An 11,733-nucleotide genomic window follows, 5' to 3' on the forward strand; every position below is an offset into this window, starting at 1 on the left:
AGTCCCAGGGTAGTGTGAGAATCTCTGGCTGCAGAGCTACTTTTCATCCACCATAGATCTAACCTGTCCAGCTGAGATCCCAGAGATTGCGTGTGACTCTAGAGTCACATGGAAAATCCAGGGATCCTTCTAACCCACAGGAGAAGGGGTTGGGATGAGCTGGGTTACTGCCCCAAACCGTTGTGCTGCCAGTTGTCCACTGCCGAGCACCCCAGCCCCCGTTACTGCAGAGCACCCTGTGAAGGATCTCTTTCCAGGGACCCCAAAGCCCCTCTGATCTGAGCCCCCCCCCCGCCCCCCAGCGCTGGCACAATGAGACACTCTGTAGAACTTGCCTCCCTCCCTGCCTTTCCTTTTGTAGGCACCAGGTCAAGTGTGGTTGGGAGGTAGGAGGCTCAGATAGAAGTCAACTTTCTATGTCTTCCCTTCGCTTTTATGGAAATCCCAGGCCCTCTGCTTTCTTCTTTTGAGAGGGAATCCATCCTCATTCTGTGTGGCTACAAAGACAGAGCAGCTCAGGGAAACCCAAATTATAAGGAGGGGGGACACATAAACACAAATTGTTTTAGTAGTTCAGAAGTTCAGCCAACTTCCCTGTGTACCAAGTTATGTATAAGAAATGATGGCTACAGCGATGAAACAGCTATGTTTTAGTAAACATTTGTTGTGAAGGAATACAGGAAAATTCTCACTCCTATAAAAATCTCTGTACAATATTACTAAGTTTGCTTATTGCCTAAGAGCAAGATACCTAATATTTTAAAATATTGTCACAATTCTGGGCAGATTAATTCTGAAAACTCCCATCGATTTTGCCATTTTGATTAGAAGATTTTGAGCAATTCTGTGTCTTAGCGTATTACTTTACCAGTCTAATAATTTCTATGCCTGCTTCACAGTTCTTTATATATTAAATGATGTCATGAAACAACCACTTTGGAATTGTATGTTTTGAAGATTTGTTGTTTATTTGGTGTTTATCTATTGTTGATGTTATAGAGTTATTTTGCTGGTCTTTTTAGAGCCCTCAATTTACTAACAGACTAAGATTTTCCAAGAAAGGACCATAATGTTAAAGAGTTTCAAAAACATGATTGACTATATAATCATTTTTTAAATTTTTTGACAAGGATTAGAAAGGTGAAAGCTTGGTTTCATAAGGAAAGGCCAAAGTAATTAGTTTTTCATTTGTTCATTTTCTGTTTTGTTTTACTTTTGCAAAGAAAAGCAAAAGAGTTTATTTTTAATTTATAAAGATTTTAATTTAAAAAATCCTAAACAGTTTTCCTTGTCAGCAGCAATGAAAATAAGGGTGAATAGACTTCAAAGAGCAAATGATTTGAGAAATAGAAACTAAGAAATAAAAAAACAAAAACCGAGTTCTCCTGCTCACCAAAAGGAAATATAATAGAAATCTAAGGAAGATTATGGAAATTGAATACTAGTAATTTGAGCTTTTCTATATCTTTAGTAGATTTGGGCATTCACTTTGCTAGACGTAGGGTGCTATATCAGATTGCACTTGCAATTAGCTCATCCCTATTCAGAATTTCGCAGTTAGTTCTGATGCTCTAGCTTTACTGGAGGAAACCCTGCACCCATGTGACCATCAGTGATTGCAGTGATAGTGTGGAGAGCTGACTGAGTTTGGGACACTGTATTAGCTTTCCTCACTGTGACCAAATACCTGAGGAAAACAATGTAGAGGAATAAAGTTTTATTTTGCCTCATGATTTCAGAGGTTTTACTCCATGATCATGTGGCTCCATTGCTGTGGGCCTTAGGTAAGGCAGAACATTATGTTGGCAGGGCATGGTGCAGCAAAGCTGCTTCACTCATGGCAGCTGAAAAGCAGAGAAGGCAGGAAGAGCCAGAGAGCAAGGGGCTGGGGACAAGATATCACCAAGGTCATGTCCCCATGACCTACTCCCTTTAACTAGACTCCACCTCCTACTAGCCCATAGCCCATTCAGCTATGAATTCATCAATGGATTAATTCATCAATGATTCCTCAGTGGATTAATCCTCAAGAATTTGATCACTTCCCAAAAGCCATACATCTCAGTGTTTCTGCCTTGGTGACGAAGTTCTCAATACATGAGTCTTTGATAGACACTTCATATTTAAAGCAAAACATGCAGGTATTCTTCTTGTCATTCAAGGCCTTGACTCTTCAAAGAGATTGGTTTGACAAGACTGAAACATCTGGCCATTTGCTTCATGACCTGTAGGCGAATTCATTCAAGTACTCTGCATGATTTTCATAGGAGGGTGATGGCAGCTCTTGACTTAGAGGCTTGCTGGCTCCCTGAGATTGCTTTCTGGTTGCATGATGGAGAACATCTAACAAGGACACAATGTTCTCCAGTCACATGTTTTCTGAACAGCAGCATCACTCTTTTTGTTGGCCTTCTGCTTCCTTGACTGTAGGAAGTTCACCTTGCTGGATTGCTAAGGCTCTTCACTTAGGGAAAGCTTTCAGGCTATAGGGAGTTTGCCTAGGAGTCTGCACGGAAATAATATCTGGTTACTTAGGGGTAGAGGGACTTGTCAGCAAGGGCATTCAATCTCTGGATTTCTGGTTTGTGAGCATGCTTCCAGAACATACACAGGTAACTTTTTCAAGAACATGGAATGACTTTCACAGCCTATTAAAGTCAAGTTGTTTCTGAGATACCTTAAAATATATTATTTTTCCATCTTCCAGCTTGCTTTTGAGTTTTCAACTTTTCCTGGGTTAAATGGGCTGACAAAAACAGAGCTTTCCTTTATCTTGTGATGAAAGGAGATGGTAGCTATAATCCAGCCATTTCTTGCTCATGACCTCAGGACATGAATGAACTTTTCTAGTGAATGAAATGTACTTAAAATCCAGACATAGAACTTTTAAAAATGCAAATTAAAATGAAATACAAAAATAGGACTCAATATGTTATACTTGTTATGTTTAAATGAATGTTTTGAAAGTATATTCATTGACAACAAAAGTATAACACGCACACATTTTTATCTACTTCTACATCATTTCTTTAGACATGCAGCAGAGTTTAATTCTTGGATTTTGAGTTTGCTTTTGAATGCTTAACACAATTATTCCAAAGGAAGGATGAATGATTAACAAAGCACTTAACAATACAATCTTATTTGCACACAGTATTTTTCAGTTTATAACACATTTTTTGCACAGTTTATTTGATTACTCACACATCTAAACATTACTCTTAAGTTTGTCTTAATGCAAAAATTAAATAAAACATGTTGTATTATTGACCAAAGGCATTTTTTACTTATCAAAAGTAAGACTTTCTGGGTATTTTACACAAGATAAAGATTAACTGCTAACTGATTGCAATCTTTTCAGAAACTGTAACTCAATTGACAGTAATAATTAACTATTCATTCCTTGAACTCATGTGGAACTCCTGAGAAATCTCTAAGTTTACAAGTTTATATTAATATGTTTATCCCTGCAATGTTCCCTGGCACTCTGGTTAGTTAGATTTTACCCGTTCCATTTCATGAATGGAAAGAGAAATCATGATAGGAAAGATAAGATGCCAAGAGTTGATTGTTTGGCTAGGTTTGGCCTATTTAACCTAGCCAAGTAGGGACATGATCTTCCCACAGAAATTCTTTGCTGGTTTTCATGTCTTTCCAGTAGTGTGGGACCACCTTCTAGGGCTCTCCACCCAAGTGTGCCTGCCAGATTTTGCTCTTTCATGAAACCATCCCTTCTCTGAAGTCCATTCCCTCACAACTTTCACTGCCCCCATTCTTGGGTGAATGACTATGACTACCTAACTTTTTAATTATTTACCTAATGTCTGATTTCAGTATAGCAACTAAAATGACCTTATAGATTCTTTAGTCAGATCACTCAGATCCTAGCTTCAAAACTTAGCAATGCACCCCATTCTAGTCTGAGCAAACACTAATGCCCTTACAAACACTGGTGGGGCTCTACATTATCTGGGGCCACATTAATATCCATAATACCCTTTGATACCCATGTCTACTTTTCCCCTCACCTCCCTACCTCACCTCAGACACACCAGCTTCCTGACTGTTCTTTGGACATATCAAACATCTTCCTTCCTTGATGCCTTTGCACCTGCTCTTCCCTCCATTTAGAATGCTCTTCCTTAAGATATATACATGGATAATGTAATGTCTTCATGTTCCAAGTCGTTGTTCAGATATGAACTACTCCATGAAAACTCTTTGCATCTCTACTCAGAATCATACATCCTACCTTTTCCCCCAACAAGTCTCATTCCTTTTACTCATTCTTTTAGAAAATCTCACCTAATATATTTGTAAATTCACATATTTAGTGTAACTATAGTTTATTTTATTTTCCCTGCTTATAACATAATCACCTTGAAGGACAGTATCTGTTTATTTTATTCACTGACTTGTTCCAAATGCAGACTGTGCTCAGCAGATGGTAAGGATCCAACACCTAGAGTCACTCTTCACTCTCGTCTTTTTCTTATACTCTATGAACATTCAACAGCAAAGTTTGTCAGTTCAATCAGAAAAACTCTGTACCTTTTAATTGGATCACTTCTTATCCCCTCCACTGCTACTGTCTGCATCTCATCATTTCTTGCCTAACTTTGCTGCTTCCATCTTGTCTCTCTTCAATCTACTGTAAACACAGAAGCCATGATAGGCCCCTCAATATGCAGGTTAAACCATGCCACAATTATGCTTAAACTCTTTCAATAAACAAGTTAACATTTCAGCTGCAGAAACCAGCCTCTCTGGCTCTATTTCCCTTCACTGCTTTCCCTCTTAGTCCAGCCACATCTGTCTACAGTTTCTTGAAACTGCAGTCAGTCTCCTATCTCAGAGACTTTGCCCTACTGTTCTCTTTGCCTGGGATGTAAGATTAAGGGTGAACTTGCAAAAATGGAGCATCAGGGCATGCATGTGGATGAAAAGCAAAAGACGGAAAAAGATGTTAATAGAAACACATTTCCTTTTTTTCTGTTTTTCTTCTCATCTTCTCCTTCCTCCTCTTTCTCCTCCTCCTCCTCTTTGTTCTTGCAAGAATTTTCTGGTGTGTTTAAAGAAGGCAAGGCTTCTTCATGATTAATTTCTTTCTGCACATATATCCTTGATCTTTTCAATAAGCCTTTCCAGTAACAGTGTAGTCCTTTATCCTTCCCATGTCAGCAGCTAGCATGGGGATGAACTCTGGTTATTGAATTGAGCTGCCACTGAGGGATGAGTCAGAGCACTGCCAAGTTACTCACCCTCCTGCTACCTCTATTTGTGTGTGTGTGTGTGTGTGTGTGTGTGTGTGTTAGCTATTTCATTTCTTTCTGGCTTTTTCCCTTCCCTTTCTCTGAGTTCAGATGTTCCATGGAAAATGTAAAAACTTGTAAGATTAGAAGCATAATACAAAAAATGCTAATTTTTATTTGCAGTAAAAATATGTATATACTGTAATAATGTTCCAAATATACAATGAGGATCTTATCAAAATCTTACTGAAACTGAAGTAGATGATAATTTTAGTTGATGATAGTAATTGTGGAATGCTATTCTATTTAGTCATTTATTACTGATTTTTATTTTTTTTAATAAATGGAAGTCTTACAGAAATAGTGGACAAACTCAATCTCTTTTTCTTCTATCGGTCTTCGTTAGCCTTTTAGTTTTGTCTTCAGATAGGAGCTCTAAAGAGATTGTGTTGCATGTCTGGGAATGGAAACTGTACCCATGTGTACCACCCCCAGAGGAAAGCAAACTCTGCTCTTGCTCTCTGAGGCCCATGTATAGCTGATTATGTAATTTAGAAGGGAAAAATAAATAAATAAAGCAAGCAAGCATAATTAAGAACAAGGCCTTTACCTTTAAGGTTTCATTAAGAAGGTAATGAAAGTCTTTGATGTTAAAATTTTACTTGTTTTTAATTGAAAAAAATGGACTTTTTCTCAATTCAATTCTTGTATTGAGAGGGTCAACCTTAGGATACTACTGGTAGGCTAAATAACTCTCTTAGTAGTTTTTTATGCTTTCTGTAATTAACCATTAATATGGATCCAAAAATAAGTTTAAAGTTTTTTCTGACTTTCTTAAATAATTGGCACCGAGAGACATTGAAATAAAAATCACAATCTAAAGACTGCCTCAGTTGAGTCCATCCTCTAGACTTTGTAGCTAAAAATAGTGTCCACATGATCAATAATGGATTATTAAATCCATATAAAACTATGTTCATTGATTTAAAAAAGCATTGATTGCTAAGAGGTTGCTGAAAATGCTGTTTCGCCTAAATTAAACTCAGAGTTAAAATAAATTTAAATTAAAAAAGAGAAGGACCACCAGAGTACAAATCTCTAAAGAAGTACTGTGTTAAAACATTATTGAAATCAAAGTCTTTTCAGACATTTGAGTAAGAGTGCCAGAGGTTATCATAGCTATCAGGCTGTGAGTCAATCACAAGCTCCCACTGGAAATTTCCCCTGATATGAGATTCAGGTTGTTGTTATTAGATTTTACTTATTGAGTCTTAGTAATGTGTTCAGCACCAAAGAAGAGAGGATAAGTGGGTCTGTCCAGTACACTAATATTTGAAATGTAGAACTGAGGCCTCCAGGAAAAGTAACTGAGGAAGCACAAAGATTGGTAGATGGTGATGAGTGAGAGATTTTTGCTATTAACTATAACTGGTATCTGTCTTCGATCTCTGCTTCTCTGGTCAGGGTGGACAACAATTAAAAGTGTGTAGTTAGCTTCACCCTTGGTGGATTTTTGGAGGGCATTCTGCCATTTACATTTCTTTATGAACGTTCATCTTCCAAAAAAAGTGATTTCCAGGGGCCAGGGATTTAGCTCAGTGGTTTCCCCTCTTGCTTTGCAAGCACAAAGACCCGAGTTCAATCCCCAGTACCAAAAAAAAGAAAAAAAAAGAAAAGTGATTTCCAGAAGAATATGGCTTATGTGCGTCATTCAGACTCCAGGATTTAGGGGCAGAACATTCTTTCTCCAGGAAGAATGTAAGTCTGAACAATGTTTGAGAATTACCTGAAGTCAAGATTGAATTTAATTTCTCCTGCTTAGCAGCTATGCTTCAGCAAGTTTTTAACTTACAGAATCAAGTTCCTCATCTAAAAATTGGTTAATTGACCCTCTCATTTTATATATATATATATGGTTTATAAATGTTTAGCTATAAAGACTATAAACTGGTTACAAATCTAACTCTACCACAATAGATTTATAGGAACATTCTAGAAGTGCTTTTTTTTGGTAGGGGGGTTGCATTTGAGCAGAGCAAGTAGTTTCAAGTAAGGTAATTTGATGATTTTTAAAATGTTTCCACATTGTGAATGTTTCTTTGGTCCAAAATTTCTTATGTTTAAGATCATTTTCTTGGATTAATATATACATTTAAGAATGCAAAATGTGAAGCAGAAGAGAAACCTAACGGTGGATTTCATGAAAATAGGGAACAACTTCAAGCGGTTTCAGGAGGGTTTGGCAAGAGACAGACCCTCCTCCTTTGCTTGCTGGATGTCTGGCTAGCTTGGAGATAGAGATGGAACCTGTGGGGTTTTTCCTGAAGCCAAGAGTCCAGTCTCTGCAGGAACAGGCCATGTTTTGCATTTATTACTATCTCTGTTGTGGAACTTGAGAGTCTGTGGTGACACCCAGTTATAAATGTTTTCTGTCTTAGCTTTTCCTTAAATAATTTTTAAAACAAAACCATGAGTCTGGGAATGTAGCTCAGCCACAGAGGGTTTGTGTAGTATGCACAAGGCTCTAGATTTGATCTCTAGCACTGCCAAAATAATAAATAAATAATTAATTTAAAACCACAAGAAGCATGTTTTATGAGTAAAAATCACAAACCAGGATCATGCAAACAGTGTGTTGTGTGTGTGTGTGTGTGTGTATGTGTGTTACTGATTTGAGGTGACTCACACATCCTTGGCTTAAGAACTGTGTATTAATTTTACCTGATTCTTCCAGGAACCTATGAACAAATAAGGCCCAGTAGAGAGGTTTTTCTGGTGTTTGCCATAAAGAACCAAGTGCCATCATTTCTGTGGTCATCATAAATGCTGGCATTCAGCAATGTGCCCTAAACCCCTTGCACACTGCATAGTAGCTACATAAGTGAACTGTTCTATTTGAGAAATGTTGAAAATAGGCACCTGTCTTAAATGGCTCTGAGAGTCTTTTGTAAAATAAGTATATGTGCTGCCGAAGCGAACACATCTTTTGTAAAATAAGGATTTGAGGGTGCTATATTGCAGGAGGTTCCAAGTCAAATTTTCCTTCACACAAGAGAGGCCTATTTATCAATCACTATATAAATAAGTATTTTATCCTTTCTCTTAGGAAAAGAGATAAACATAAATTTTATGCATTACCTATTGCTTCAAAGTGAGTCTCCCCTAAACTATGCACATTTTCCCCAGAGAAGTAAAATCCCCATCTCTGTAGCAAATAAAGCACAAAACAAAACAAACAAACAAATAAAAAACCACAAAACATTTTCAAAGTTCCTGGGAGAAATCTTTATCTAAAAATTGGGCCTACTGACTGCTTGTTATTTCAGCTAAGAGAGCTACAGCTAGACGTGGTCATCAGCATCCATTTCAGTTCTGTGAATGGTGATTAAAAGGGTCAGAACCACTTACTTCAGTTTTAGGGAAATGTTTTGGGTAATGCCCTAAGGAAAGTGGGCATTCTGGTCATGTCTGACATGAGATAAAAGAATTAATACTTACACACAGAGTTTGATACCAGTGTGTTAACCCTTGAGCTTGAATTATTCTTGCTTTGAAAAGAAAATTTTGCTTTGAAAAGAAAATTCAGAATACCCCCAGCAGCGCGCACACACACACACACACACACACACACACACATGCACGCACATAGTCAGAAAAACTCCCTGAACTTTAAATCTCTTCTTGGTGTCTAGAAACTTCCACCTGTTTATGCCTAGATTAGCGGAGAAAAATCACTGACTTGACAGAGGTGAGAAGAAATCCTTATGCTGGTATATTTATCAGGCCTGTTAGTTGGATGTTTTAAGTGAGGGAAGGATGTCCAGTTATAAAAGAGTCCTCTTATTAACATATAAAGATTGAAGTAGATTAGCAATCCTCTTGCCTTGCAAAATCTGAAGAAATCTCTACTCTTTCTAGGATGAATGAGCTTATCAGATTCTGTTCTGAGGACAGGTTTTAAAATGAAAGAGGAGATAACTGTAAAAAGTTATGTAATGACAAAGTCTTGTACCTTCAAAAAAGAGAAAATGTCTGGAGCCTCTGCTGGATTTTGGTGTTACATGATTTAGCCAAAGTCCTGAGTGTCTCTGATCTCAGTAGTCTCTGGCAGAAACATTCACAAAATGACCTCTGCACTAGATTTCCCCATTGCAGGCCCATCAAGTGGACCAAGACAGAAACCTGGCCATACACTTGGCTTCGCTTTTCTTTGATTTCTTCACACTAATTCCTGTGCTCAGTCCGTTACCCAGTTCTATCGATTCTGCCTCCTCATATTTCCTAAGCACATTCCTATGTCTGCTTTTAACTTCATTATGGCCTCTCAATTAGGGTGACAGAGGTCTAGTTTGTGATGTCTTCAATTTATTCTTCATAGTGTAACCAAAGAGCTCCTTCCAAGTGACGATCTAGTTGTGTCCCATTTTTATTTAAAACGTTGCAGTATCTTTACGTGTAACTTCCTGCATGACATGCAAGGCCTTTCAAGATCTAGCCCCTGGGGACCTCTTTGGTGCCATTTGTGGTTCCTGCCTTTCTGGTTCTTCCTGTATACCCCACTGAACCATGTGCAGACCACAATACCTCCATCCTCACTGTCACCTCTGGGTCTTTGCACATGCTCCACCTCTGGTCCAATAAATAAAGAAAAAAATTCTTCTACTTCTTAATTTTGCCTCAGGACAGTTTCAAGTATTTTACTTTTGGTTTGTTTTATGCTATTGATTATTGATGGTGACTTGTATGTTGAAGTTCCAGTGTCACTAAACCCTTAGTTTGGATCTTTACTAAATCCTTTTTTTTTTTAAAGTGCATTTTGGCTATTCTAACTTACCTAGTCTCCCTCTGAAATCTTCTGACAGGAAGAGCAAGGGAAAATCATTGTTTTCATTGCCAAGAATAAGAGCATGCTCATGTCTCCCAATATAATTTTCATCCTTAAAAATGATATAGTATTTATATTTATTAAATTGTGAAGATTTTTGTTACTAATTTATGAGATAAATCCATATACAGATGAATATTTTATTTATAATTGTCATTGGTAATTTGTTTATTGTTTTAAGAATCTACTTATTTGTCTGCAAGATGATTGCTTGCCAATTTTTCCTATTTGTGATTGCTTCCAATTTTGAGATGTCTTTTAGGCACATAACTTGAACACCCTGGAGGCAGAGACATAAACCTTCAGTACTTAGAGGGGAACTTGATATTCAGTGAAGCATTGTGGAAACACAAGCAGGTGTGTTTCTAACTTCATTCTGTAAATTTTGGGAAAATTTAATCAAAGATAAACTAATAAATAATGACTATAAATTTCATCACTACCCTTAGTAAAAAAAAATGTAAAATGTGCTTTTCTTCTCAGACTTGACATTAATGGAAGATTTCCTCCATTATGGAAGTATGATTTGGTTACTGACTGAAAAATAGTTTAGATGCAACAAGATCTCTTGAAATTCCTCATACAGGACTCTATTTCTTATGGGAAGCACCTGGAGAAGATTAGAATATGTCAAAATTAGAATAACTAGAGTATTTAGGGCTTCTTTGTTCTAATTAGAACTCTCCCTATAGAAACTTCTCCATGCCAGTTGATACCAGGCGCAGGACACTCCAAAATATGGTTCTTCTAATTAACACTAGAAAAAATTCAAGAGAATTCATAGAGTACTAATGCTAGATGCTGATAGGGGGAAGGGTAGGCTCTGGAGAGGGAAGGAAGGAAGCATGCTCATTCTAGGTTTGAATCTTTGCCTTGCTATTTACAAGTTCTGTGACTCCACACTCATCTTTTCACTTTTTGAGTGAATGGTTATAAAAAGGGTTGAATAAGACAGTTTATATAATGTGAGGAGCCCAGTACAAAATGAAAATACAATGCATTAAAATGTGCTGTTAAAGATACTAAAATGAATTTTGAAACAAAAACATTTACCCTGATGCTTCTCCACTGGTTGCAGTGTTCTTTATTTGGTAGATTATGCTCTCTTACATGGCGATTCACCCCTTCTAGGAAATCCTCTTCCTTTGGGCACCCTGTTTTAATTTAAGATAGGCTGGCAACCCCAAAATATTGGAAGCAGATTCCAAAATGTGCTCAGTATCTGGATCTGGGGTGTGCAAGATTCAGAACCATCCACAGCATGTCCCATGGCAGGGGCAGCCTGAGGCAGGAAAGGCTATCTCCATCTGCCCAGAGATACTACACCCTGTGTCTAACTCTGCTCTTCCATGGGTGTCTGCCAAGACTTGGGCTAGGCTAGGTGCACAGGGGCAGTAGTGGCTGGGCAGGGGGAGGAAAGGGAGTCTGGGCAAGGGCCAAGTACCAGCAGTGGGGAAATGTATCACTGAGAATCTATCCCAGGAGGAAGGGTGGCTTGGGTTGGTACTTCATGGAACTGAGGTGCCAAGATTCCCATGATGCATTGTCCCATAGACTTTACTTGTAAAATATAGAGTCAAAAATAAAGTTTTTATA

This window comes from Heterocephalus glaber, unplaced genomic scaffold, assembly GCF_053883595.1.
Source record: "Heterocephalus glaber isolate CG9 unplaced genomic scaffold, H.glaber_assembly_v1.0 deba00001553, whole genome shotgun sequence".
NCBI classification, from domain to species: Eukaryota; Metazoa; Chordata; class Mammalia; order Rodentia; family Bathyergidae; genus Heterocephalus; species Heterocephalus glaber.